The sequence below is a fragment of the Narcine bancroftii genome, chromosome 1 (assembly GCF_036971445.1).
Source record: "Narcine bancroftii isolate sNarBan1 chromosome 1, sNarBan1.hap1, whole genome shotgun sequence".
NCBI lineage: Eukaryota > Metazoa > Chordata > Chondrichthyes > Torpediniformes > Narcinidae > Narcine > Narcine bancroftii.
In genome coordinates, this window is record NC_091469.1 from 25,349,315 (window position 1) to 25,376,194 (window position 26,880).

General features: G+C 39.2%; 1 protein-coding gene across 1 annotated transcript in view; it reads right to left on the minus strand.

The window, feature by feature from the left end:
• The window catches only part of LOC138755925 (alpha/beta hydrolase domain-containing protein 17B), an 80,081-nt gene that overhangs the window by 25,364 nt on the left and 27,837 nt on the right, over positions 1–26,880 (minus strand). The window lies entirely within an intron of this gene.

Genomic DNA, 26,880 nt, shown 5'->3' on the forward strand with positions numbered 1-26,880 from the left:
CGTAGGGCCAAATTGCCCTGTTACAGTGTTAAATGTCTACATTTTTTTTTAAATAACAAAAACATTCACATCTCGGTTTTGAAACATTCAACGATTCCCAACTTCGGTAGCTTGACTGAGGAAAGAGAATTTCAGATGTTCGCTACAACTAAACATACATAGTGCTTCTTGGCATCAAACTTGAACAGCCTGCTTCTAATTTGGTTATATCTCCGCAAGAGGAAACAGAGGTTGTGGAAGGGGAGATCCTGAAGGGCCCAATGTATCAGGCTTGTTTTCCTATAGTCAATTACTTTGGAAAAAATCCCACTTTGTTATTATTCTTGCTATACTTGTGAGCACATGGAAGTATCACCATTTGTCATCATTTTTGCTTTACTTAAAGCTACAATTAAATTCTGGTTCACTCAGACACCCATTTTATCATAATTTGCCTTTGAAGTTGAAACTTAGCTCTACTATAGTTTATTGATAAAGCTGTTTAAAGAAGCTCTTTGACAAATGAGGAAGATAAAAATAAAAAATTCTCCATGTAGTGGCCCGCTAACCGGCATGCAACCTGGTACATAAAATAGCCGACAAACACGGCGACTGCGCAGACCCTGCAGGGGCCAACGACCTTCCTCCCAGGTGACCATCCACACGACAGGAAACAGTGAGCAATGGCAGAAATGCCATTCAGTCGGAGATGGGCACTGCTGTGAGGTCACTCCCAACGTCTGCAGCAAGGTGTGTGTGTGTGTTTTCTTTCCACACTTCTCAGTAGCATGCCCGCTACATTGGTATCCCCAACAGGTTCAAATGACACTTTCACCCAAAGATGATGGAACAAGCAGTTCTTCACATAGTTTCATTAAAGCTGCCAACTTTCTGGCCATCACAGCCACACATGTAATTCGAACAGGCTGAGGCCTAGTACCAGCTTCGACAGATCAACGCCGATGACACACATTACTACTAAGTGGTGAGCTTGTTCGACCAGGAGATGCCAGCAAGGGTCATCGATTTCCTACAGCCTCTGGGCCAAGGCAAATACGATGCCCTCAAGGGGCTATTAACCCACATCTTCGGGCTCTCACAGCGCAAGCACAGCTCCTGATTGCTGCATATGGATGGCTTGGGGGATAGAGCCCCATCCACTCTCATGAGCAAAATGCTTGCCCTTGCTAAGGGACACAGGCCTTGTGAGCTCTTCAAGCAAATTTTCTTGGAGTAGCTGCCCGAAGATATCCAACTCGTGCTCACCGACAAAGGCTTCAGCCACCCCAGGAAAGTTGCAGGCCGGGCGGACGTGCTCTGGAGAGCAAAGAAAGAAAATGGTGCCTCAGTGGTCGCTAGCCCCCGCACACAGCCTGCCACAAGGCCACAGCGAACAGAGAGACAAGTGGACCCAACACTATTGCTATTATAATCAGTGATGGGGTGCCACCCACCCAGCCCATTTCAGGATAACCGTCATTGATGGCTGCGGTGGTTGGCCAACATGACAGCCTCCTCCATGTGTGGGACTCTGTCAGGAAGGCGCTTCCTTGTGGACCCCGGCACCAAAATAAGTGACCTTCCCCCAACCTTGGCCTATGACACCCAGAATGACAAACCAGGCCTGGCATTGAGGGCAGCAAACAGCACCACCATACGAATATTAGGCACCCGCACCCCTCTCCTCTTTGGCAGCAACCAGTTCTCATGGATATTCATGATTGTGGCGCAACCTGCTCCTGAAAGTAGATTTCCTGCGAGCCCATTGCCTGCTGGTGGACTTCAAAGGGTGGCGATTAGTGCGTGCCAGCACTTTTCAAACCACACCTCTAGGGGAAGCCAAGTTAGCTGCCCCCCCACCTTGACTTTGTTGTGCTATCTGACAACTCATTCACGCCGATCCTAGCAGAGTTCCTTTTGATTGTGGCACCGCAGTTTTCCACTGCTGAGCCGAGGCACCATATCCTCACTGAGAGCCTCCCGCTCCACACCAGGGCATGCCGCCTCTCACCCCCACCCCCCCACCCAACCCAGAGAAGCTCACCCTCGCCAAGGGGGGAGTTCAAAAAAATGGAAGAGCTAGGGATAGTGTAGTGTTCTGAAAGCCCTGGGCCTCCCCCCTGCACATAGTTCCAAAGGCAGTAGGAAGGTGGAGGCCATGTGGTGACTGTCACTGCCTTAACGAGGCCACACTTAACCCGTGCCCCACATCCAAGACTTTACTGCTAACTTCCAAGGGGCACAGGTGCTTTCAAAAGTCTATCTCATCAGGGGCTATCATCAGATCCCGATGTCATCCCCAAAACCACCATCGTAACCCCTTTCGGATTCTTTGAATTTTTGAGAATGCCCTTTGGACTTAAGAACGAGGCCCAGACCTTCAGAAGCTGATGGATGCAGTGGGTCGGGATCTCCCATTTGCGTTCATCTATATGGATGATATTCTCATTGCCTGCTGCCACAACTCAGAGCACGCGGCCCACCTGAGGCAACGGTGCGCCTTGCTGCAGGAATTCGGGCTAACTATAATCCTGATAAGGACTTGAGGCATCGGATCAACAGGCTCAGAGCAAAAACTATGCCTGAAAATGTAGAGTCCATTCAGCATTTCGCCAAGGGATGTGGGCATCAGCGATATCCTACAGGGCCCATAAGCTTCTTCACGTCAGCACATACGCTAGAACCGGCACCATTATGGAGCTGGAGCATGGAGGCAGATGCATGATTGGCTTGGCCCCAGCAGCAGTGGTATCAGCCGAGGGAGCCAGTGTGTCAGCCAGTATGCATGCACCATGGAGTGTGCTGGCACATGTGTGATTGGCTCGGCCTCGCGGCGGAGGTGTTGGTTGGGGGCCAGCATGTCAGCCAGTACGCTTGCGGAATGGAGCATGGTGGTGCATTCATGATTGGCTCGGTCCTGGTAGTGGTGGTGTCATCCAGGACCAAGCATATCAGCCAGTACGCATGTGCCATGGAGCATGATGACGCATGCGCATGTTTCAAATGCAGTTCTTCCGCCAGCATCGGCAGTTGGAAACCAGGAGTAGGGTGAGTGAGGGGTCGACAGTTCCTATTTACCGTTTAGCTGCTACCTCACGAGGCAATGTTAAATAATAAGTTACTGTATATGGACCATTAAATAGAATGTTATAGAGATGTTATAATGGAAAGTTACTTGTTAGGATAAATCAGTATCGTATAGACATTAGCTCATTTGTTTTAATATTAAAGATTGTGTGAGAAAATTCAACTGGACTTATGCAAGATATGATTTACTGATTTATGCAAGAAATGCGTCGCAGACAAACCCCTAACTTAGCTGACAAGTGACTATACAAGCAATAGGAAAGAAGTCACTACACTGGGGAACAAAGATATTATAAACCTTCACCCCACCAAAAAACACTGCAAACTTTACATGGATTGTAGAAATCAACTATGCTTGAAAGGATTTCAGCTGCAGCCCTATAAACCTAATAGATCTCCGTCTCCAAATCTGATCTTAATTGTACTTTATATAGGAATGCTTAATTTGTAAACAAATTATTATTTTAAAATCAATGATGAAATTACAGTTAGATCAAAAACCCAGACTGTTACTAAATCTTCAAAATGATTATGAATTTGAAATAATTTTTTTTTTAAACAGATTGTCAAATAGATTAAAACACCAATCATAATTTTACCATTATTTTGGTTTCTTGTGGTTAAACAACAATTCAAATAGATATTACATGGTGAATAAACTTTAGCATTTGTCTTCTTGCATGTAATTACAAACAAAGTTGTTGGTTATTAAGGCTAAGAATAGCATTTAATGGCCCCCAAAAGCAATGTGAATGCTCAATCTGAGCCTTACTGCAAAATAGATGTGCTTTATATAAGCATTACCTCCTTTGAAGAAGACTGCAGAGCCCACCTCACTGACAAAATACAAAGGAGGAAAAACCCAACACCAACCCACCAATTTTCCCTTGCAACCGCTGCAACCGTGTCTGCCTGTCCCGCATCGGACTTGTCAGCCAGAAACGAGCCTGCAGCTGACGTGGACATCACCCCTCCATAAATCTTCGTCCGCGAAGCCAAGCCAAAGAAGATCTTCTTATACATAAGAAAGTATTTAAGCAAGAAACAGATACGTAATACAATGTTTTTAATTGTCTGAGCAGAATAAACAAGCTGAATATGGGTGGAGGCATTGCTAAAAACATCACTGAAAACAGAAGTAAAATAACATATACCTGTAGCATTATATGAAACAATAGGAATACACTCTCACCAATTAACCCTAAAGTGTTTAGTTCTTGAATTCTGAGAGTTAATAAAATTTTGCACAGCAAGGACAAATGTTATTGACACAGATGGGCAAATATTCTGCATTACATCTGAGGCCAGCATGTGCTAAATCATTTGGGATGGAACTAGCATGCATAATAATGAAAAATATAATCACCTTTTAAGATGCTAGAATAGAAACTGAACTTTCAATCTCTACTTATACATCATTCATGAGCTTGGAACTAAAAAAAAATTGTTCAAACTAATTAACTCTGAAAGTGGGGAAAAATTGTAATGCAGGAAGCACAACAGAGAATTTACACATCACAAGATCCCACAGAGGGGTCAGTGATGCTGGATAGAGGATAAAGTCCTGCCAGGACATAAAGTTCAGATTCAACACAAAGGTCTGCAGACACTGTAGTAAAAATACATGAAAATGTTAGAGAAACTCAGCTGGTCTTTTCAGCATCTATAGGTGACAAAGATATATTGCTGATGTTTCGGGCCTGAGCCTCTCTTCAAGGAATAAGCAGAATAAGCCAGAACCACGAAATCTCAAAAAGTCTCAGAATTCCAAAAAAATGGGGGAGTTTACCAATAACCTTATTACGATCTCGCTTTAGTTGCCCATTCAGAGCCAGCTCTCCAGCACTTGACGTCCTGTTTTGCGGAAACTGCCAAAATGTTTGGCCTGGAAGTCAGCCTGAAGAAAACGGAGGTCCTCCATCAGCCAGCTCCCCACCATGACCACCACATCTCCATCGGGCACACTGAACTCAAAACGGTCAACCAGTTTACCTACCTCGGCTGCACCATTTCAACGGATGCAAGGATCGACGAGATAGACAACAGACTCGCCAAGGCAAATAGCGCCTTTGGAAGACTACACAAAAGAGTCTGGAAAAACAACCACCTGAAGAAACACACAAAGATCAGCGTGTACAGAGCCGTTGTCATACCCACGCTCCTGTTCGGCTCCGAATCATGGGTCCTCTACCGGCATCACCTACGGCTCCTAGAACGCTTCCATCAGCGCTGTCTCCGCTCCATCCTCAACATTCATTGGAATGACTTCATCACCAACATCGAAGTACTCGAGCTGGCAGAGTCCGCAAGCATCGAATCCATGCTGCTGAAGATCCAACTGCGCTGGCTGGGTCACGTCTCCAGAATGGAGGACCTTCGCTTTCCCAAGATTGTGTTCTATGGCGAGCTCTCCACTGGCCACTGAGACAGAGGTGCACCAAAGAAGAGGTACAAGGACTGCTTAAAGGGTGCCTGCCACATTCAACACCGCCAGTGGGCTGATATCGCCTCCAACCGTGCATCTTGGCGCCTCACAGTTCGGCGGGCAGCAACCTCCTTTGAAGACGACCGCAGAGCCCACCTCACTGACAAAAGACAAAGGAGGAAAAACCCAACACCCAACCCCAACCAACCAATTTTCCCTTGCCACCTTGCCTGCCTGTCCCGCATCGGACTTGTCAGTCATCAACGAGTCTGCAGCAGACGTGGACATACCCCTCCATAAATCTTCGTCCGCGAAGCCAAGCCAAAGAAAAGAAGTAATAGGATGAATGAATTGTATTAAAATGAATATTTTTCCAAGAATACAATATTTGTTTTAATCATTGCCCATTCAAGTACCACAATTTTTCGTTCAAAATTTGAATAAAATAATACACAAATTCCTTTGGAAAGGTAAGATGTCAAGAATTGGTTTAGAAAAATTAATGTGGAAATTTGATCAGGGTGGATGAAGGCTACCAAATTTTAAGAATTATTTTAAAGCAGCTCAATTGAGGTTTTTGTCCTCCTGTTAACAACAGGATGAAAAACCAGCTTGGATTCAATTAGAAATGAATAAAATTGGTGAGACTACTCTGGAGTTAATTTTGTATAAATGGAATAGTGAGTTGTTTAAAGGAACTAAAGATTTTTCCATATTGATCATTTTTAAACATACCAAAGAACTGATTCTTTATTCAAACACACAGAAAGGAGTTGTTCTAGTGAACTGGTGCGGACTCGAAAGGCCGACATGGCCTGTTTCCGCTCCGTAAATGGTTATATGGTTATATGAAATAGAATTCATAATGAGAGAGGAATTAAAAATGATCAATTACCAAAAATGTTGTTAAAACAAAATCAACTTTTTCCTTTTATTTTGAATAATTCTTTATTTGATAATTGGTAGAGTAAAGGTTTACAGAGAATAAAGGATTGTTTCTTAGGATCTTTTTTCTTAACTTTTGATCAATTAAAAGATAAATACAATATACATAATAATGCAATCTTTGCACATTATCAATTAAAAATGTATTTGAAAAGAGACTGAGAGCAGATTTGAGACTCCCTAAACAAAGTCAATTTGAAGATAATAAAATAATAGATACATTTATTGTTAAGAAATATATTACTAATATGTATATAAAATTACAAGGGACTATAAAGAAAAAAGTTTTATATAAATCAAAAATCTGATGGGAGAAAGATTTAAATATACAAATTCAGGAGGCGATTTGGTCAAAATTATGTTATGAAAGTGTTACAAATACAGTAACTGTTAGATATCAAATGGTTCAATATAATTTTCTTCATCCATAATATTATACTCCTTATAAGTTAAATGGACTTAATCCTAATTATTCAAATAAGTGTTTTCAATCTATGAAAGAAATAGGGACTTTTTTTGCAGTCTGGTCTTGTGAAAAAGTGGGAAGGTTTTGGAATGAACTGACTTTATTATTAGGGAAAATTATGAAGATAAATATACCAAAGGATCCAAGAATATTTTTACTTGGAGATAACTATGAAAGGATATAAAATTGAAATTGGAGAAATACCAAAAAAAGTATTGCAATAGCAACTGCAAAGAAATGTATAGTGATCTCATTGAAAGATGATAGAGAAGTGTTATTAAGTAGATGGTATAATGAGATGTGAAATTGTATTCCTTTGAAACAAATTACATATAGTTTAAGGCACACATGTCAAACTCTGGCCCGTGGGCCAAATTTGGCCCGCGATATAATTATATTTGGCCCGCAAGATCATTTCAAAAATGTATTAGAGGTGGCCCGCCCTGCAGCGAGAGCCGATGCTGTTTTTTGGTAATGTCACCCCCACCATCCTCCTCCTTCATTGAACATCCTTTCCCCACCCCCTAACTATCCCCTCCCCCCTAAAACCACCCCCCTTAAAAGATGGCCAGAATATTCTCAAAAAGGAATCCAGAATGGTAAAGTTCCACAAACCTTCTGCTGGGAATCCTAACAACACCTGGGCATCAGATCCACGGGATGCGGAGGGAGCAAGAGTGTTGCAGGTTGACCATGCAAACTTTGAGAACGGGGAAAACAAAATTGTAACACGGGAAGTCTGTCGATGTCATCAGCCGGCAAGCCAGTTGGAAGGCTCCCCGCACAATCAGTCACTTCTCCTACCTGTCGAGCGGTGCGGCGGATTGGCGAGCGCCTGTGATTTCCTGTCGGCGTGACGGACATGGCAGGCTGCGCACGGCCCCCGCTGTTCCGCAAAGGCTGATCGGCAGCGTGCTGGGCCTGAGTGGGTGGGTAAGCAGGGGTGGGCAGAGGGTGTAGGTGAGGAGTAATGGGCAGGGGAAGTTATGGTGGTGCGAGGGGCAGTTAGAGGGAGGGATGAGTAGAAGGAGGAATGGATAGGGAAGAGGTAAAAGGGGAGGGGCAGGGCAAGTAGGGGAGGGGTGATTAGATGGTGAGAGATGGGTAGAGGGACGAACAGGTTGAGGGGAGAGGCAGTAGAGGGGCGTATATAGGATGGGGTGGGTAGAGGCAGAGCGAGTGGAGTGAGGGGTGAGTAGAGGTTGGGTAAAGGACTGGTCAGGTAGAGGGATGGTGGGTCGAGGGTGAATAGAGGCCTAGAGCCTGAGGAGTGAGCAGGAAATGCTGAGTCCTGATGCAGGCCAAAATGGACACAGCCTGTGAATGCTGACTACATCTCCACAGGGACCAAATATGTTTCCCTCAGGTCAAGCAAAGGGTGAACTTGAGCTACCTACTCCTGACCTGTAACATTAGCCTCCTAAAGTTATATCCTAAAGTTTAACATTACATATGTTAAAAGAAGAGAAAACATGCAGATGTTGTTGAAAATTTTCAATAAATATTTAGTTCGGCCCTCAACTTAGTCCAAGTTTTTAATTTTGGCTCTCCGTGAATTTGAGTTTGACACCCCTGGTTTAAGGAATCAAGTTGAAAACTTTTATAGTATTTGGAAACCATATATGGATTTTATGGATAATTTTCCATCCACCTCTTCCATCTTATCCACTCCTCTTAATTAGTAATTTTTAATAACAATTAATGATTGTCTATGTTAAAATTATTATATATTAAATGATCGGTGTTTCTTTTCTTACTTTTGGGTGGGAGGGGGATGGGGAGAAAAATCTAAGTTTTTTTTGTATCATTGGCCTTGGATATTTGATTAATGTTTTATTCTTTTTTTTCCCTGTAATGACACAAACAATTAAATTTTTTAAATGGGGCAGGAATGCAGACAACAAAAAGTGTTAATTGGATATGATAAGGGATGATATAAGAACCTATCATGCTTGTGCAAAAGGAGACAGAGATAAGGAAGGTGAGGGGGGAGGGGGTTGAAGAGGGGTGGGAGGAAGGAGATTTTAATGAAAGTCAGAAAAGTTGATACTAACGCCATCTGGTTTGAGGGTGCCCAGTCGGAAGAAGAGGTGCTGTTCCTCCAATCTACAGGTGGTATCAGTCCTGCTGTACATGAGCCCATGGACAGTCATGTCAGCAAAGAAATGGGATAGAGAATTGAAATGGGTGGCCACTGGGATATCCACACTTTTGAGGCAGACAGAACCGAGATGCTCAACAAAGAGATCTCCCAGTCAACATCCAGACTTTCCAATGTAGAGGAGACCACAACAGGTGCACGGGATGTAGTAGATGACCCCTGCAGATTCACAAGTGAAATGTGACCCCTCCAGATTCACAAATGAAATGTAGCTTGTTTTGAGCCCTGAACAGTGGTGAGGGAGGTAGTGTGAGCACAAGTGGAATATCTCCTGCAGTCACAAGGGTAGGTCCCAAGTAGACGATTGGAGGGGAGGAAAGAGTGGACAAGGAAGTCACGGAGAGAGTGGTCCCTGCGGAAGGCGGGGGGGGGGGTGGGGGGGTGGGGGGGGGAAATCAAGTAGTAGGTGGTTGAAATGGCAGAGGATAATGTGTTGGATGCAGAGGCTGGTGGGGTAGTAGGTGAGGACAAGAGGAATCCTGTCCTTGTTATGTGTGGGGACAGAGGGAACCAGGGCAGATGTGCGGGTGATGGAGGATATGTGAGTGAGCACAGTGTTGGTGGTGGTAGTGGGAAAGCCGCGTTGTTTGAAGGAGGACATCTCTAATGATCTAGCATTAAAGTCCTCATTGTGGGTGCAGATGTGTCGGAGGAATTGAGAAAATGGAATGGAATTCTTACAGGGGACAGGATGGGAAAAGGAGTAGTCAAGGTAGCTGCAGAAGTTGGTGGGTTTAAAGAAGATGTCTGTTAAGGGTTATCTCCTGAGATGGAGACAGAGAGATTGAGGAAAGGGAGAGTGTTGTTAGAGATGAACCAAGTGAATTTGAAATCGGAGTGGAAGTTGGCAAAGTGGATGGTCAATGAGCTCATCATGGGTACATGAGGCAGCACCAAAGTAGTCATTGACGTAGTGGAGGAAGAGTTGAGGGGCCTTACATGAGTACGCTTGTAGCATTGATTGCTCCACGTAGCCAGATTACCACACTTCTCTTCAAAACAGTGACCTGGAAAATTTTGTATTTGCTTGAAAAGAGAAGTGATCTTTGTTTAACCACTCATTTGAAACACTGTACAGCAGTCCTTCCTTGTACTGTACTGTTAATTAATTAGTACAAGCTTTTAGCATCCTTCTCTCAAATTAGAAGGAACCAAGGTTAGCAAATTCAGTTTTTGAGTGAAGGGTTTATCAAAAGGGTTTGCTCAACTATTTTCCTCTTTAAAACCAGGAACACCACATGCAACAGGGGTGGCCAACTGTGGCCCATGGCACATTTTTAAGTGGCCCAGGGTGAATTTTAAAAATAAAATAGAATATGGCCCTTTAGAGCATCATCTCTAACAATAAATTGCACTTCTTAGTTTCAACATTAAACGTCACTGCCATTTTAAACAACTACCAGACCAACCTTTGCAATATAACTCATTGATGAAAATGTTTATCTCAGTTTTTTTTAAAAATGTTACCTCAGTTAAAAAATGTTTACCTCAGTTGATTAAACAATGTGAAACCAAAAAGACAGAAAATAGTAAGGGAGTGTTGAAAATTTCAGACACGGTGGGAAAATGAATACTTTCTCACTGTCAGTTTGCTTACATTCATTATCGATTTACAGCTCTTTGTTTACATTTTATGCTGTGTATAGTATTAGTGGTAATTCTGCTGTGCCCACAGAAAAAAAGGAATCTCAGGGTTGTATGTGATGTCTTGTATGTACTTTGACAATAAATCTGACATCTGAAGTCTGATTTGCAAATAATCTGTTAACTTTAATAGCATATCTACAGATTTACAAATTGCATTACAATCACCTGGGCCATGAACTGTATTCACTGAGCATTGTGGAGAAGTGTTGGAGGCTACCATGTCCCTTTCTTGATCTTTACTCCTGTTTTTATTTTGCATCCACTTTTTATTTTCCACTGCTTTTTGAATGAGAATTTTAATGTTTTATTGTGTTCATTTGTTAAATTTTAAGAGCAGAAATAGAAAAATGTCTATTGTAATATGTGAGCACATCAATAAACTACTGTAATGTCTTATAGTTGTTTATATAGAAAATTAATTTGATGGGACAGGGGTTTGCTAGTCAAAAACACAATTATTCTTGCACTGTGTAACAGTTTGAAAACTGACAGGCTTAATATTGCTTGGCCCGTTACTCCTTATATTTTTCTGTATGTGGCCCACAACCAAAAAGGTTTGGCCTCCTCTGGCCTACAATCAGCTAATTTACTAAAGGCATTGACTAATATTTACTTTGGTAGCACACTTAGAATCAATATGATCCAGACTTGGAAGAGAAGGAAGGAAAGACCTTCCAAACATCATGTCATACCTCAGCTTTCAGGGTGCTTTCATTTATACAACAGTGGTTTCTGACCACAATAGAATGTCCACCAACTTATTCAAGGTCTAATTTTAAACAAACTTTACAAATTAATTCAAATTTAAACTGGAAGTGTCAAATTTCGGAAATAAAATTACAATTTATTCCTCCATGTAAAACAGAATTTCAACATAACTATGGATAATAAGAAGTCCAAGGGTGTTGACAAACATCTAATCAAACATGGCTTCAACATGCTCTTAAAGTTTGCAGTAAGTACAACAAAGTTGATTCCTTCTCAATTTTATGTTTAATAAGTGGGATTAAGGATTTTGTCCGAAATTGAGAAGAGCTGTATTTGCTTCTGGCTTATTATTGACATGAAAAGAAGTTTCATTCTGACACAACAGCAAGATATATAAAGGCAAAACGAAAGTTTTATAAGTCATTATGGGTAAAATGACAGTCTTGGAAAAACAACCATCTTTTCAAAAGTTGCCTTCCAATATGAAATGTCATATAAATATTGCCATTATGCACAATAGCATTATTTGTACAGACTGTGGGCTAAAAGGTTTATGATCCCAAGACTGATTTCAATGTTACACAAAAAATTTGCTTTCCCTCTTCCAAAGTTTTTGGATATTTACCAGAATAATAAGCACAGACTAATGCAAAGGTACAAATATTTAAAATGCTGTGAAATATTCAGCAGGTCAAGTAGCATCAGTGGAAGGAGGAACAGATAATGTTTCAGGTCCAGGAATCTTCATTAGAATATTAACATGAAATGTCAACTGTCTCTCTTCCTACCTGAACTGATCATCCCAGTGAATCAACCAATTGTGGATCAAGCTTCATAATGAAACCAAAAGCTGTGTAAAGCTAAAGTGTAAAAGTTAAGTTTGCTTTAACTACATGATTCCTCAAATTAAAGTACAGCAAGTCTCAACAAAACTTGACAGGGTAACAAAAAAAAGCAGGACACTACCTGATAGTTGGCTGCGGGGTTCTTGATACAAAAGGGATGATCAGATTTTTAGAGGCACAAATTACCACAATAAATCCTAGCCTTGTTAATGATGCCTAGATTTTACAAAAAATAATAAAAAGCATTCTTCAATGGATGGAAATTCACTGACCCAAAAATATAGATAAGAGACACTGAAAAAGCTGGAAGAACAGAGCTGGAGAAATTGTTTAAGGGACCAGCCTGGGAAGATTTCTCACTGACACGAAAAGAACTGATTATTTAATTGCAAATTTTATGGAAAGCTTTTGCTGTACAAGTTTACTTGTTGAAATATTTATGCTTTGCTTTGGAAGGAGGACACACTGTGGTACAATCGTGGTATTACACAGTCCTCTTGAAATTATTGAAGTTCGGTTGTTAAATAACTTGCCAGGGCAGAACACAGAACTGATTTTTAAATATTTCTTCCAGAATTTACTTCAACCAATGGTTTTGAAACTTTTTATTTACACCCACATACCACCTCAAGTAATCCCGAGGCTATAGATACTCTGTGATTAGTAAGAGATAACAGCTCCAGACCCAATTGTTACTGAAATATTTTGCTTGAGAAAAATGGTCATTGGTCCGTTTCCTTTGGAATTATGAAACCGTGCAGATAACGAGTCAAATAGGTACAATTAAAACAGTGATTTTCATACTTTTTCTTTCCATTCACATTCCACCTTAAGTAATGCTTTACTAATCACAGAGCACCAGTGGCATACCCCATCTTCGTTCCATATTCCTCAATGTCCCAGCTCTCAAAAATGTATTACTCTTAAAGAATTCAATTGTTCCTTAATTTCTGTAAATACAATTTCAGATTTCCACTAACAAGAGAGCAGTCACCTGATTTGTCTCTGATATAATGCTGAATGCTAAGATCAAGTTTTCTTGTTCTGGATTCCCGAACAAAAAGAAATACTGAACTTGATTGTTTCCAAGTTATTTTCTCCTTTTTATCATTTTAAACACCATTCAATCTCGGCATCATACAAGCCTTGACTACACAATTGAACTTTATAAAATTAATGTTTACAGTCCAGGTATTTTGCTGAAAAACCAAGACTATAAGTCTTTCAACACTAATGGTTGGCCAAAAGTGAGTTGGCTAAAATTTAAATAGTCTTGATAGAGACTAAAGTTGCACTATTTACCCAGTTCTGAATTCCACCTGAAATTATATAATGGCCAGCATTTCATTAACCTTTGTTCACATCTGAAAACTTCAACCGAAAACTGTATTGTCAGGCAAATTAATACAGGTGTTGAAATATTGATAGTCCTGTGCAGGTCCGTGAATGCTTGTTTCATCAAATACTCTCTCATCTAATAATTACCAAGGCACATTATGGGGAAACTTCAGCCAATTTCTGCTTCACATTTCCCTTTTCATCCTATACATTTCCTTCTGATCCCTATTAGTATCAAGGACCCACCCATTTGCCATTGTGAGCAATCTCCTCAAAAACTGCAATTTGATTCATCAGACATGACTTATCCTTCAAAAATCCATGCCACTCTGACTGGCTTTTACTTGTCTAAGTGTATATTATTCTATCTATAATAGATTCCAGTAACTTCACAAACCAGCTGCTAAGAGTCAGATCAGCACCCAACCTGTTTCTTAAACCCTCCCTTAAGTAATTAATGTAATGGATGTAATGTTGAAATTAATATGAATCAAGTATCAAATTGAAACTCTGAAAATTATGACTAATGCATACTACATTATCTATAGTGGGAGAGTCTAGGACCAGAGGGCACAGCTTCAGAATAAAAGGATGTCCCTTTAGAAAAGAGCTAAAGAGAAGTTTCTTCAGCCAGCGGGTGGTGAATCTGTGGCATTCATTGCCACAGACAGCTTTGGAGGCCAAGTCGTTGACTACGTTTAAAGCAGAGGTTAATCGGGTCTTGGCTCGTGAGGCTGTCAAAGGTTTTGGGAAAAAGGCAAGAAAATAGGGTTGAAAGGAAGAATATGTCAGCTATGATTCGAATGGCAGAACAGACATCAAGTTCATCATCTGACTGTACCTACACAACCAGACGAAACAGCATTTTCCCAGACATAATCACAGACATACATACATAAAGATATATTTTGATGGTTTGAATGGCCTAATTCTGTTCCTATCTCTTATGGTCTTATGAAACCACTATTCTTCTGCCTTGCCATTTGCACCAAAAATCCAGGTCAAAGTATTAATAAGATTCTGCTTTATAAATCTCTGGTGAGACCACACTTAGAATATTATGCTCAGTTCTCCTCACCTCATTACAGGAACAATGTAGAAGCTTTGAAGAAGTTGCAGAGGAGATTTACTAGGATGTTGCCTGGATTGGAAAATGTCTTAAAAGGCAAGGTTAGCAGACTTTTCTCTTTGGAGCGAAGGAGGATGAGCAGTGACTTAGAGGTCTACAAATTTATGAGAGGCATAGATAAGGTAGACAACTAGCATCTTTTTCCTCAGGTTTTTTGTTTATTACACAAAAGGTTGTGGGTGTCTTGAATGCATCGGCAGGGGTGGTGGTGGGAGGCTGGAAAAATATAGGCATTTAAGAGACTCATAAACAGACACATGAATGAAAGAAAAATAGAGGGTTATGAGGTAGGGAGGGTTTACTTTTATTTTGGTAGGTATATATGTTGGCACAATATTGTGGACTGAATGGCCTGTACTGTGCTACTGCAATGTTCTAGTTTCTATGTACAGATAGCAATTCCAATTGTTGGCCTCAGCTGTATTTAATATTAAATATCAGTCTACCTTCTAAAAGTGGGGAGAGTAAAGGAAATAGGTGTGTCCCTTGGAGGCAATGATTAGAGAAATAATTATAGAAAATAAGGAAACTGTTAAGCCCTGAAATAGCTTGTATTTGTCTTCATTGCTGAAATGTGGCACAAATGGAGGTCAATCACAATTCTAGGAAAGTATATTTAAAAAAAGTAACAGAGAACTCTAGGAAATTAAAACTGAGCAAAGTATATTTAATCCCAAGATTAATAGATGCTTGAATAATGAAGAGTTATAGAATTTGGGGATCAGATAGGAAGAGGGGATTTGTTGCACAGAAAATAAAGATCCTTGACCAACCAATCCTCTGCAACACGGACAAAAATAAAAGTCCACAAGATCCTGGAAAACGTGGTCCATTTTTCAGATCTCAAAAGCCACGTCTTAACAAAAGTATCAATGATGATACTGAACACTGCATTTAGGGCAATGAGAATTCTTTGGTGTATGACATAAAAAGTATTTGAAAAATAGAGATCAAGCCCAGCACAAATATCATTGATTCAAGATTGTATACAAAACACACACAATTTGTTTTCTTTTATTTGCCCCATAAAGAGGCACCACTCATCCAGTGCCCCATCAAAGTGAGAAAGAGAAGCAAGAGAGTCCCTTCAGAGACATTGAATGCCCTTGGATCCCACCACCTCCTGTCCTCCTGTAACCTCTATAGCAGCATGGCTTCCTGTCTATTCCAACGGCGTAACCAAGCTTGAGGCATCTGTCACCTTCCTCAGCCCGTGATTTCGAACATCGAATGCAATTAAGCAGCAGTCAGCACCCGAATCCCTTCACAGGAGGTCTGCTCACTATCAGCAATATCACATATCCCAGTTATGCTATCTGGCTCCACAAGCCAGTCATCTGCAGCCTGATATGTCTTTCAGCTGCCAAACCATGCACTGGTCCACTGATAGGATCCCCCTACCATGCTTCTTCACAGCAAGGGAGCGTACCCCACTTCTGGTGTTCCCCCAGAGACTACAACATTCATGGTGTGGATTGCAACACATGGGCCCCACCATTTCGGAATGGACCTCTGTGAGTCTCCAATTCTAAAAAAACCCTGCTGGCTTAAACCTCTATGGGGGACGTCAGGCTGGATGGTTGTGCAAAAGGATAATAGTTTGCCAGGCAAAAAAATTTTCTGCTCTCAACTCATAGTTGGACAATCTACAGTTGGTACCTCGAATTTCATGAGAGACACCACTCACGTTGTCTTCACAAAATCCTTCAATCTAAGGTAAAGGTTCCATAACTGTCATGTAATACATTAGAATGTAACATACATGAAATTCTTTAACTTTGCCTACCATAAGAAAGGAAAAGAGTCACCACTTTGTTCAGTGATCCTCACAGAAATGAGGCCCCAGCAAGGAACAAACTTGCGACCCCTGGTTTACAAGACCAGTGCTCTAACCTCTGAGCTATCAGAGATAAGTAAACCAATGAGTGTCCTCTCATGAGTTCACGTCCAAGCAGCACTCCATCAGAAGGACACACCAGTGGATGCATGGTACCAGATTACCAAAATAGATCAGCTATCTTTAGCTCTGTTCATGGAGCAGCTCTCACTAACAGATTTGATGAAAGATAAGGATTTAGTGGATATATGGAGAAAAATCCACCCAAATGAAAGAGATTATTCTTTTCAATTTAAAACATATTCATGGATAGATGTTTTTAATTTCTGCACAACTTCAACATAGAGTACAAAGAGTGGAATATCAAGTGTGGGTTTTATCAGATCATTCACGTTTAATTTTGTCTATTTCATTGGAAGAACAACAAAAGGTAGGATATAATTGGAGGTTAAATACTACTTTGTCCGAAGAAAAGGGAATTTTGTGATTTTATAAGGCAACAGATCATTTTTTTGTAGATGCAGGTACATGATCCTTTATCTGGAACCCTTGGGGGACAGTGTGTTCTTAATCTTGGAATTTTCTGGATTTCGGAAAGGCCACCCGAATTGTGCTGCCATATCCACCCCACCCCCTTCCAGTTACTTGGCCGTCTCCCCCAAGCGCCAGTCCCTCGGCCACCTCCCCCAAGCACCGGCCGGCCGCCCACCTGCCTCCCCCAAGCGTCGGTCCCGCAGAGGCCTCCCCCAAGTGCTGGCCATCTACCCCGAGCTGGTCCCACGGCTGCCTCCCCCAAGCGCCGGCCACCCGACGGTCCCCCAGCCACCTTCCCCAAGTGTCAGCCGCTTCCCCCAAGTGCCGGCCACCTCCCCCAAGCACTGGTCCCACAGCTGCCTCCCCCAAGCGCCGGCCGCCTCGCTCCCCACTTACTGGATTTTGGAGCTTTCTGGATATTAGATGTCCGGATAAAGGATCGTGTACCTGGACTAATAAGGATTCAGTTGTGAGTAAGTTTGTATTATGGGATTCAATGAAAGCATATTTGAGAGGTCAAATAATAAGTTATACTTCAAAAATAAAGAAAGAATATATATAAAAGAAGTAATTCAATAAGATAAAGAAATAATAAAATTGGAGAAAGAAATTCAATACATAAAGATGAGGAGAAGAGAAAATTGTTAGAGCTGAAGAAATTAAGACTTAATGCTGTGCAAACTTAAAAAGTGGAGAGAGATATAATGAGATCATGACAAAAATATTACAAGTTGGATAAAATGGCTCACGAAGTTTTAGCATGGCAATTAAAAACAGAACAGATTTCTGGAACAATGATTGTAACTAAGAAATTATCAGGACAGATAACATAAAATGCAGGCAATAAATGATAATTTTAAAGATTTTTATGCTAAGCTTTATCATTCAGAGTCTAAGAGAGATAATAAAGTAAGAGATTATTTGAGACAACTTAAAGAAGTGTTAAAGGAGGATGATAAGATAAATTGTCCAAGAATTTTTCAGAAAAAGAAGTTTATGGACCTTAATGTCTCTACAGAATAATAAGGCGCTAGGTGAAGATGGTTTCCCACCAGAATTTTATAAAGAGTTTAAGGAGCTATTAATACCTGTATTGATGGAGGTATTAGGTCAAAAAAAAGAGGTTTATGATCTACCTGAATCTTTGAAAACAGCATTAATAACTGTAATTCCAAAATAAAGGGAAAGGTTGTTTACAGCTTTCCTTATATAGACCTATATCATTATTGAATACAGACTATAAAATTGTATCAAAATTGTTAGCTAATAGGCTAGTTGAATTTTTCCCAAAATTAATAAATTTAGATCAAACTGGTTTTTATTAAAAATATAAAAGCAGCAAGTAATATAGTTAATTTTTTTAATTTGGTAAATATAGCACAAAATAGAAAGATTCCCACAGTATTGGTAGCATTAGATACAGAGAAAGCATTTGATCAATTGGAATGGGATTTTTTTTATTTGAAACACAATGCTTTTGGGATTCCAAATACTTTTATAAACTGGATAAGACATTGTATGATCAACCAAAAGCAAAATTGATTACGAATAAACAAATCTCACAACACTTTTTGTTTGAAAGGTTTTCGAGACAAGGTTGTCCATTATCACCCTTTTTGTTTGCATTAGTGATTGAACCATTGGCAGAAGTAATTAGAATTGATAATTAAATTAAAGGATTTGAAGTAGGTAATAAATAACAAAATATTAGTTTATTTGCTGATGATGTTATAGTATATTTAACGAGACCAGAAATATCTTTAAATAAGCTGAATGAGAGATTAAAGAGTATGGATTAGTATCGGTTACAAAGTGAATGTTGACAGAAGTGAAGTAATGCCTATGGTGGATATGGATTACTCTCAATGTAAAAGATTGACAAATTTAAATGGCAAAATGAAGCAATTAAGACCTTAGGAATTAAAATTAGTAGAAATAGAAGTAATTTGTTTAAACTAATTTATTTGCCATTGTTAAAAAAATTGGAAGAGGATTTGAAAAGATGGAAAGATTTACCAATAACGTTAAAAGGATGAATGAATTGTATTAAAATGAATATTTTTCCAAGAATATAATATTTGTTTTAATCATTGCCCATTCAAGTACCACAATTTTTCATTCAAAATTTGAATAAAATAATACATGAATTCCTTTGGAAAGGTAAGATGTCAAGAATTGGTTTAGAAAAATTAATGTGGAAATTTGATCAGGGTGGACGAAGGCTACCAAATTTTAAGAATTATTTTAAAGCAGCTCAATTGAGGTTTTTGTCCTCCTGTTAACAACAGGATGAAAAACCAGCTTGGATTCAATTAGAAATGAATAAAATTGGTGAGACTATTCTGGAGTTAATTTTATATAAATGGAATAGTGAGTTGTTTAAAGGAACTAAAGATTTTTCCATATTGAACCATATTTTAAACATGGAATTGAATTCATATTGAGAGGGGAATTAAAAATTATCAATGACCAAAAATGTTGTTAAAACAAAATCCACTTCTTCCTTTTATTTTGAATAATTCTTTATTTGATCATTGGTAGAGTAAAAGTTTACAGAGAATAAACGATTGTTTCTTAGTATCTTTTTTCTTAAATTTTGATCAATTAAAATATAAATACAATATACATAATATAATTTTTGCATATTATCAATTAAAAATGTATTTGAAAAAGAGACTGGGAGCAGATTTTTTATAGTATTTGGAAACCATATATGAATTTTTTGGACAATTTTCCATCCATCTAACTTATCTACCCCTCTTAATTAGTAGTTTTTAATAACAATTAATGATTGTCTATGTTAAAATTATTATATATTAAAAGGTAGTTGTTTCTTTCTTTTCTTTTGTGTGGGAGGGGGAAGTTGTTAAAAAATGTATACAAGTACTTTTTTTTGTTTCATTGGCCATGGATATTTGATTAATGTTTTATTCATTTTTTTCCTCTAATGATGTAAACAATTAAATAAAATTTTTTAAAAAGGAGCAAATCTCACTGAGCAGACAAAAGAAATAATGCAAGAATGCTTCCAAAAGCTTCTGAGAAACTGTCCACCCCCACTAACCCCTCAGAATTCCTGGCCCACAGTCCCTCAAAATGGAGGACTGCATGACATGACCTCCCAAATACTCACCTCACATCCTACTTAATCAAGCAGTCCTGCTTAATTTTGCAGATTGCACCCCGGGCTCATCTCAAGGGCAACATAAAAGGAGTTTTTGAGCATTTTTAATTCATGAATTCTTGATAACTGAAGGGTGAAAGGTTACTGAAGGTAGAAAGGTCGAATTGAGATTACAAATCAGATCAGACAAGATCTTATTAAACAGCAAAGCCAAGTGGGGCATGGAGCCAAGTGGCTTGTTCTTGTTCCTAATTTACATGGTTATTTGATCACAAGAGACTGCCTTCGAGAAATCCTGAATGAAGTTCACAACAGAAACATGATTAACTGAAATCAGAAATTAGGTTACAGCTTTAAATTTATACAGCTCTTGCATTCGAAAATTCTCTTCACATTACTGAGTTACAAAATTAATATATTATAGTCTTTAATTGATTGTGTACCACCTGAAGGCACACTGAAAATAACCAGAATTATGTTATTTTTACATAAATCTGACATTCATGGTGATTGGTCTTAAATAATTACTTTGACACTACAATCCTTTTCATAACCCAGGGCCTTTTAGGGTCCAATTCCAAGCACTAATAGATGAAAATTGCAGATGATGATTAAAGGTGCAGGCGGCTGCAGGATTGATGAAGACATTGAACGGGCAGAAAAAAAATGTAATCTTTTCCTGGATGGAATTAAATTCCTCTGCTTGGCATTGTGCCATTTTGAGCTTCATAAATTCATCAATTCTCAAGAAAAATAAAATATCCTTATACAGCTTCACAGCATAAACAAGTTGATGTTTTCTCTAGCAGAGATGTCTAGTAGAAAGATAATAGATTCAAAATAAGGGGTTGTTGTTGTGGACTGACAAAATTTATTCACAGAGAGGCTGATGAATCCTTGGAATTGACTCATTAGTAGGGCACTAGAATCAAGGGATCTAAAGTTAGTACAGGAAAGTGGTGCAAGAGTCTTATACAATGGTGGAGCATGTATCTGTGGGGGGGTGGGGGGAAGAGGAGGTCAATGACCTACTCATACAGCACCCATAAGTATACCACCTTCCAAACCACTCAGCACTGCTGTGTACTGTCTATAGTGGAGACAATTCCTCACCCCTCCCTCTATAACATTACACTTACCGTAAATATCCATGTATAATGCAAACCCCCCCCCCACCATTTTTGAGGGGAAAAAGGTGGAAAATTGTTACCCCCGTGTATAATACGACCTCCCTCCCCTCACCCGCCTGAGTCGCACTGGTGCCTACCGCTCACCCGCCTGGCCGCCCGAGTCGCGCTGCCGACTACCGCTCGCCCACCCGCCCAAGTCGCACTGCAAGTTGCAGAAAGACAGGTTCTAAATTTTATTCTCTTGAGGGGGAAAAGGGGGTAAAAAATTTTTTGCATTAAACTCGAATATTTACAGTAATTAGTTTCTCAGTCTTCTCCAGTTCAAATAAAAGGACATCAACTTGAAATAGCATTTCTCATTCCACAGATGCTATTTCACCCTATTTTCTGTCTTTATGTCTTGTTGGATGATACTTATTTATATTTAATCTAGCATAGATAACTCCATTGAATGCACCCTTCAATGGTGCAATATACAGCAACCCATTATGAAACTTCTATCTGGGATGATAGGAAGATTAATACACTCATATATTCAGATTTGAAAGATGGAGTATACAAGACATTAAATAGATTGTGGAACCCTCAGAACTGAATGGATGACTTCAAGGTACATTATCGAATGGAATATCAAGCGCATAATCCCTTAGATGAGCCACAGGCATGCAATCCAAAGAAACCACAAATATCCAAGTTAACATGCAAACAAATATCAAGATTGTAGTGGTATGTTGGGAGGGAGTGGGCAGAACCAGCATTAACAGCTCCAACTCATGATAGCTAGACACAGCAGGCTCCTATCTACTGGCCACGAGCCATAGTGACTCAGCAGCACCCATAGGTCTATGGAGAAGCCTTGGCCTACTTAACGTGAATGTCATGAGGTAGTACGTACTCCAGATATCATGACGCCAGGTCACCTGTTGTTTGTCTATATCAAGCCTGACAGCACATTAATAAATGGTTTTGCCCTTCTCTGGCTGAAACCTTTGGTGTGGTCTCGTTATTCATCCTATTTCAGCATGATGGCATATGTCCATAACTTGCATCTGCCACAAGATATTATTTTGATGTGACAGATTTACAAAAATGTTTTAAAGAAAATTAGAGCTAATACATCACCTACAAAGCCATTTACAAACAGCCAAGGTTTTGGATTAGGCTTAGAAGCACAACCAAATAGCAATGAGACAATGGGCTCAATGGCTCTCTGTGCTGTGCATGGTCTAAATAGAAACATATGTGGTATTTAATCTCTTATCAACGTCCCCAGCCTGAAAATGAGAGATGGAATATTTTAAATTCTGCATAAGTGAGAAAGAAGTAAACATTTTTTTCTCTCAGCACAGCTGTAATAACCTTCTTCATACTGAGCAGGCTTGTTTTGATGGTTTCTTTCCATATGTAAGAGAGGGTTTCCTGAATTTGCAAGTTTTAGTACAGTAATTTTCATGCAGTGTTGTCAGAATACAATTTATTACAACATTGATTAGTTACAAAAGAATGAAAATTTAGAAGAATCAGAAAAGGCAAAGCATGTAATTCTTGCATCACATTTTACATTAAAACAGACATACCTGCACATGAGATGGAAAAGGATTCTCACATGCCTGATATTTATAATGTCTGACATATGCAATTTGGGTTTCGTGTTGTTCAGCTCCAAAGAGCTTTAATAGAGCTTCCAGAAGAACAAATGTAGGCTGTAGAACCATCCACCAAGTAGACTGCATATTTTCCATTAATGGATTTCCTCACCTCCAGACCACAATCAGTGAAGATTGTTAAGAACTTCTCCTCTACAATCTCCGTCAGTACTGGAGCACCACAGGGCTGTGTTCTTAGCCCCTGCTCTTCTCACTTTACACTTACAACTGAGTAGCTCGGTATGGCAATAACACCATCTACAAATTTGCCAACAATACCACAGTAGTGTGTTGTATAAAGGAAGAGCATGAGTCAGCATAGTTGGCGATTGCAATTGTGCACCAAAATCAACCTTGCACTCCATGCCAGCAAAACTAAGGAGCCAGAGGTATAAAATCAGTGATCATTGGAACATCAGAGGTGGAGATGGTGAGCATATTTAGGATCTTGAGAGTCACCATCTCAGAGGATCTTTCCTGGACCCAACACACTAATGGCATAATGAAGAAAGCATGTCAGCCCCTCTACTTCCTCAGGAGTTTGCAGAGGTTTGGCAAACTTCAACAGAGGTGTGATGGCAAGCAGTGGAAAGATAGAATTTGTTAAAATGTATTAGCAGTGGCTAGATAGTTTATTGCAGTTGCTTGGAAATCTGATTCACACTGAAGTTTGGAACGATCAACAGGGAAATGTACAGTCGTGTTCCTCTCGAGAAAATTACATACAACTTAAAGAAAAAAATGATATATTTTTTTCAAATTTGGCACCCGTATCCACAAAGAGGATTACATTTTTTATTTTTTAGATTTCTAAATGTTCTTCTTCGCCTCTAAGATCTGCGTGGACCCCATTAATGATGAGATAGGTATGAATTTTAGATTAGATGGATTTTAACACTTTCAGTGTTCATTCTCATTCTTACTTCTTTATTTTCCTTTTTTAATCTAACACTACTACATTTTTTTTTCTTCATCTTTTCTTGGCCCTTGTAGGGGGTGTTGGGGTATTATCATCATCTATTTGATACTCAATATATTAATATATTTGTATTTTGCAATATAGGAACAAGGAACAGGAGTAGGCCAAAAATGGCCCATCGAGCCTGCTCCGCCATTCAACACGATCATGGCTGATCTAATTTATGACCTAACTCCACCCACCTGCCTTCTCCCCATATCCCCCAATTCCTCTATCATGTAAAAATATATTTGAAATGGCATGTATGCTTAAAAATTCTAAATATTCAAAAAAAAAGGAAAGTGTGTTGACTGGGTGCATCCCTGTCTGGTATGAAAACACCAATACCCCTGAGCGTAAAGCCCTCCAAAAGGTAGTACACACAGACCAGAACATTACAGGCAAAACCCTCCCCACTATTGAGTACATCTTCAGGGAATGCTGCTGTTGGAGGGTAGCAGCATCATCAAGGACCCACACCACCCAGCACATGCACTGTATTCGCTGTTGTCATCAGGACTGAGGTATGGGTACCACAAGACTCAAACCATCAGGTCCAGGAACAGCTGCTACCCCTTCACCATCAGACTCAACAAAAAAAAACTCAATCAGGGACTAATTTAAGGACTCTTACTTGTGCAGTTTATTTATTTTCTTTGCTCTCTCTGTATTGCAGTTTGTTTACATTTGTTATCCATTTACAATTCTTTTGATTGTTTACATGTTCAGACTATGTAGTTTAATTTTTGCACTACAAATTAGTGGTAATTCTGCCATGCCTGCAGGAAAAAGGAATCTCAGGGTTGTATGTGAATGTCATGTATGTACCCTGACAATAAATCTGAAATCTAAACATGTGATCAATGGTCACTGAATTTTTTGATCTTAGAGTTCCATTCAGTAAAGTTTCAGAGATGCCCCAACAAGAACCTCAACATAAAAGTTGGGGAAAGGCCAAGAATGTCCCAATCATCTCAAACCGACACTTGAAGAGGATTTTCTTCAGTACAATTGTTTTGCAATTCCTAGAGATATTCAAGAAATGCAAAGTTAGTAATGTCTCATTGATAGACTGGCAGAATAGGGGAAATTCCATGTGTTACTTGTGGCAACACTTTGTGTGTTTTGATCTTAAAATGTCTTTACAATTTAATATTCATGGCACAAGTGCAATTTTAAGATTGATTTAAAACAAGTAGGAAGTTTGAATATTTACTAAATAATTCATATTAAACAAACCATCGTTATAGGTTTCTCAACATTATTTCCAGATTAATAAACTAAAATTATTATTTTCTACATAATTGTAATGGAATGAAATTCATGAGGTATGTTAGGCTAAAATTTGGATGTATGACAAGGACAATCAATCATTGCTAAACCAGTAACACAATTAAAAGAAGAGAGAATCAGTTGCTGATTGCAGGGAAATGTGTTTTTAAATTCAAGTATGGTGAACATTTATTAAATACTGTCTATATTTAATAACATGGAACATATTTCCTGAAAGCAATTATATAGCAGATTTTTTTAAATATGTACTTTAAGAAATTTGTGTAGAGCTACTGAAAAGAGATAATTAGTTCAAAGAACTGGCCATCTGGATGTGTCAAAAGCTTCCTTTTAAGTGCAAGATTCCATGCTTCACTGTGAGCTAAATTCTTATTTTACTGAAAGTGTCCTCTAATGGAAAAATTCTACATGCAAAGTTCTCTTCAGCATGGTTCAAAATTCATTAAAACACTGCTGACATAAAGCACCAAGTATTGAATCCAGAAACAATAGAATCAACCATGCATCACTATTTGCCCAATATTTAAATAAAACTATGCTGACATCATTATCAGATAATGATGTCACATGATACAAAGTACACCAGGAAGTACAAAAGAAAAATGATTTTCATTTGTCAGCTGGAAACAATACTTGAGCAATTCAGAATACGGCAATGGAAGGTGTTATGTAAATGTAATTTTATTTCTTATGTTTTCACACACAGGTTTCTTTCTAACTTATGCTTAATACACAAGAATAATTATTTAGCATTATTTCTGGCAAATCACATGCATATTAATCTAACAGAGCAGCTTTTACTAATGGAAATTTGTAAAGTATTATTTGTTGCTATTTATTTTGACCCAACACATGGGGTTAAAATAAGGAGCTATTAGCTGTTTAAATGAGAAAAGAATGTGTACCCTGCACTCATAGTCCATAATCCATTCTATTAGTATAATTATCCAGCTGTACATCATTCTTATGGAACAAAGCAAAATGAAGTAAGGTCTGCAGCTACAAAATGCACACATGTACCTAAATTTTTCTTATTTCCTTATGAAACTTGCAAAGTCTCATTCCACATTCTATTGCACCACCACCCAAACCGCCCCCCCCCCCCACACACACACACACACACACACACAATCTCCCTCCTCAAGTAAATTACAAACATCAATTAACCTATTATTAGGTCTTTGGGATATGGAAGGAAACATACACTGAGGAAAATCCCAGAATCACAAGGAGAATGCACAAAGTCAGTGGAGGTCAGGTTTGAATGTGGGTCACTAGAACTGTGTGATAACAGCACTGCCTAATGGGCTACTGTAACATTTTAAATTATCCAGTTGTGCATAATTTGAATGTTTGTTTCAATATAGAGAGGATAGCTGAAAATGAAATCTTCACCTTTTTTCTAAAATAATTTTTAAAAGTTCCTGTTATAATGCAACAAAGATGGAAGCCAATTTCAGTTTTTTTCCAAAATATCCCATTGGAAGGGAAATGTCTGACTTTTGTCAAAACCAAGACAGTTTCCCTTTTCTAAATTCTTTTATGCCACGATCAGTTAAAGGTTCTCAGAGAACCAATTGGTTGCTCGTGCCTCAGTGATTTTGATGCAAGGTCAGACAATGAATGCC